Here is a 4463-nt window from a genome sequence, read left to right on the forward strand (position 1 = left end):
GGACGAATTCGTTGCTTCATCCAAATGTGTAAAAGATCATAGTCGCACTTAAAAGCCGAGTACTCTACCATTGAGTTAGCAACCCGGATAAGATTGTAGATATGATCGGAATAAAAAATAAATATAAAATAATAGAATATAATATTAATATATATAATATTAATATAAATATATATATTATATATAATATATATAAATATATATAATATAAAAAAAAAAAAAAAACTTTTATTCTTGTATCGCAGTGAATTTGGTGAACTCATCATTTAAATGAAGTAAATAAACAAACTTATGGGCCGTGGAGAAATAGATTTATTTCTCCACGATCGAATTATATTTGTTCGATACAACATTGTCAATATGAATTGCATATTGATAAAACAAAAAAATATCAAATTGATCAAACCATCAAACCTAAATAATTAAGTAAAGTACTTGTGTTGGATTGGCAACTACATAGATAAGAAATGAAGTGTAAACGGGGGAATAAGTTAAGGAAGAAGTAGGAATAAATATTGAATTTATTGAATATAGATACAGATACAATAAGCGGGATTGCCCCCTTTGTTTGTTAGGGGAGTACATCCAATAACAAAAAGTACCCTATTGATGGTAATCCCGGCATTTCGTAGATCCAGTAATTTAATCACTCGAGATTTTTTTCTATCTGTCTTATATCAATTATAAATCAATTCAATATAGATAGGATTTTTTTTTCGTTCTATAGCAATGGTGAATAGAGCAAGAAAAAAAGAGATCAGTGGAGAAACAATTACATAAAGCCAGATGCTAGGCACCCCTTTTTGATTCCATTAATTGAACTTTGTTTGATTAACTCGAAGTTCTTTAAAGACCTCCGCCTTCTTTGAAATATCATGAACAGTTCCTGTAGGTTGAGCGCCCCTTTCAAGGAAATATAGAATAGCAGGAACATTTAAATAAGTTTGATTCTTTATCGGATCGTAAAAACCGACTTTACGAAGATCTCTTCCCTCTCTTCGGGATCGAACATCAATTGCAACGATTCGATAGATGACTCATTGGGATAGATGTATATGAAGAATCCCCCCCCCCCCCTAGAAACGTATAGGAGGTTTTCTCCTCATACGGCTCAAGAAAGAATGATTCGAATTTATGTATATAGTGGCAAATGTATCCAAAAAATTTTGAATTAGACTCTAACTAAAAATTGGAGTCGTTTTTTGTTCTTCTCTCCTGAGAAGAAAAATACCATTCGTACTCATAACTCAAGTTAGGTAATTATCAAAGGCCTAGAGAGGAAATCCTTAAACATTTATTGAGCCGTCTCTAACCCATTTTTTTTTATTTGTCTCACCTAGAATCTATTTCCACATTCTAATCTAGTTCGAGTTGTTGAAACAGTTGAAAAATGGAGTTTACTTGTTCCGGTATCCGTTATCCTTGCTTTGAATCATTGGGTTTAGACATTACTTCGGCGATTCTTAATCGTTTCAAAATGGCAGCAACATACCTTTTATTATTTCTTTCTATTGAAAGAATCGTACGAATGATTGATTCCCCTACGATACAATTTTGGTCAAATATTTTTACCAATTCCGAACTATTTAACTTTTTGGTTTGAACCCCTTTCAAATTTGACCCTTTCGATTTCTATATCGAAGATATACTTACGTTACGAAGTTTTTCCAACCTATTGATTGGTACTAACCCTAGACTCTTCCCCTGATAAATGAATCAATACTTTATACTCGAGCTCCATCATGTACTATTTACAACCAATAAAATTGGTTTCCTAGTGTAACAGAACAAACTATGTCGAGCCAAGAGCATCTTCACAGATATATAAAATGGTGGATTCCTGCATCCACAACCGACCATGTCCTTCAAGTCGCACGTTGCTTTCTACCACATCGTTTCAAACGAAGTTTTACCATAACATTCCTCTAATTTTGAACCGGTATGCCCGGTATGGAATTGATTCAATATGGAATCATGAATAATCATTGGCTTAATTGCTACCCAGCAGTCCACACCTTCCTTATATTTCCTTATATATAATATATATATATATGCTTATATATATGATATATGCTTATATATATGCTTATATATATATATGGAAATGGAAGGATAGGTATTTTTTTTTATTTTATCTGGAGAAGTCTCAGCAAGGATTTAACATGATCCTATATCATATGAATGAGACTTTCATTTTTCTTTCCATACTTTCTATAAAAAGTAAATAGATATATTCTATTTATATTTTTTTTTATACATTATACACGTGTCATTGACACTCGATTGCGAGTGTAAGAATGTGAATCGATACGCTTGTGAGAAAGTCAATCAATAAGGAGTATATAGTTCATAAAACAATGATTCGAAATCTGAAAGAAACAAAAAAAAAAATGGAATCACATTGTATCCAATATCCCACTTACTTTTATTAGGGGATTAGGGAAGATGGCTAAAAGTACCTCATCTTTTCTATGAGAGAATCGGGCTGGGACGGAAGGATTCGAACCTCCGAATAACGGGACCAAAACCCGGTGCCTTACCGCTTGGCCACGCCCCATTTAGATTTATATTGGACACAAATAAACACTAACATAGGTATTGGCTGTTCGTCAATTTCAGCCTAAATCCAATATCTATAGAATGGGCGTTGCTAAGATTCGTCATGTGTAGAATGTGTAGATGTAGAATCGAAATGAATTCATTGATCATTACATATAATTCAATTAAGATATTGTATGAAAGTATGATTCCTTCTACTCTGATTTAAGAATTGAATCAGATTTAAGAATTGAAGGATTTTTGATTGGGGGAGTTCCAAGAAAAAGGAAGATTTTTGGCAAACCTTCTCTTCTTTCTTTATTTTTCCCTTATATCACGATAAAAATGAAATTATCTCTAAAAACGAAATGTTTGGTATGCTTAATATCTTAAGTTTAATCTCTATCTGTCTTAATTCGGCCCTTCATTCGAGTAGCTTTTTATTCGCCAAATTGCCCGAGACTTATGCCTTTTTGAATCCAATCGTAGATGTTATGCCAGTCATACCCGTACTCTTTTTTCTCTTAGCCCTTGTTTGGCAAGCTGCTGTAAGTTTTCGATGAGATCTTTAATACTAAGAAAGATTCACGATTTCTTCGAAAAAAAAAAAATTTCTAACAAAATTTATAAGAACAATTGATAAGATCAGATAAGTCCTACATTATGAACCCCCAATTCAAACATTGAAATTCTTTATGGGGAGCTGCGATGAATCTGAATCACCTCATTTCCACATTTTGACCCTCCAAGGGTCAAAGACCTTATTATGGTACCTCACAATATCTAGGTTGGGCATGATAAGCAAATTTTTATAACTAAGAGATGAATCAGAATCTTATTACAAATAAATTCTGAATTCCTAGAAAAGATTTGCTTTTCTCGAAACGGGGTATGTGGTACAAAAATAGACATAGAGAATCTATTCCCCTATTTTCTAAAATACTGATCTTGGAGATTGTGTAATGCTTACTCTTAAACTCTTCGTTTACACAGTAGTGATATTCTTTGTTTCTCTCTTCATCTTCGGATTCCTATCTAATGATCCAGGACGTAATCCCGGGCGTGAAGAATAAAAAAATAAAAGGTTTTTCTTTTATTTTTTTCTCTATTCCATAGAGTTAATACCTCTGTAGGAGAGAGAACAAGGACTCAAGATTTTTTCGAATTCGAAAGAAAGAAAAATATCAAGTGATCATAAGGGACGGAGAGAGGGGGATTCGAACCCTCGGTACGAATACCTCGTACAACGGATTAGCAATCCGCCGCTTTAGTCCACTCAGCCATCTCTCCCAATTCCAATTATAAAATATAAAATTTAGATGTGACGTGTGAAGTAAAGATTGATAAAAGTCTTTTTTCTTTATCTTTCTTTATTCTTCTTTTTTCTTTATCTTTCTTTATTCTATAATCCTATAACATAATTTTATTAATATTAACAGTTTGGATAATGATTCGAAACGGATATTTCCAATAGAAAGAAGGAGTACCACTTTTGATTTAGTGGGGGGGTTCTTTTATTCCCTCGGCCCGGCCGGGTAGTGGCCGGGCCGCTCTTTGTTCCAATGAATCGTAGATCAAATGAAATGATTTGTCTGGTTTGATAAACGCAAATTTCTGTTACGAAAACAGCAATAACAACAAGGACTATTTGAATTCCTATCAGAAGTTTATTTATGATAGACGTTTTTTTCTTATTAGTTTTTCTTTTTCCTTTTATCTATTTACTTACTTTTACTTACTTGAATAAAAAAAAAACAGAATAGAATATTGGATTTGTATTAGTATTATAATCCCCTTTTTCTTCAAGGTAAAGCTTTGTTTGAACACTTGAGTCCACAAACGAAACGAATACTATTTTATTAAAAAAAAAAAAGAAGTTTTTGCTTGAAAAAATCGATGGGGAAATTGAAAAAAAAAGGAGGGTG

The 4463-nt window shown here is 32.7% G+C and overlaps 1 non-coding gene across 1 annotated transcript; it reads right to left on the reverse strand.

Annotated features, from left to right (window-relative positions):
• Nucleotides 1–3740: 3740 nt before the first annotated feature.
• Nucleotides 3741–3828, reverse strand: TRNAS-GCU (transfer RNA serine (anticodon GCU)). The gene has a single exon. It is a non-coding gene; the product is annotated as a tRNA-Ser (tRNA).
• Nucleotides 3829–4463: the final 635 nt, after the last annotated feature.

Source organism: Aristolochia californica, unplaced genomic scaffold, assembly GCF_029961685.1.
Source record: "Aristolochia californica isolate CCGP_79_NKW_82.1479 unplaced genomic scaffold, dmAriCali1.0.hap1 SCAF_257, whole genome shotgun sequence".
Lineage (NCBI taxonomy): Eukaryota > Viridiplantae > Streptophyta > Magnoliopsida > Piperales > Aristolochiaceae > Aristolochia > Aristolochia californica.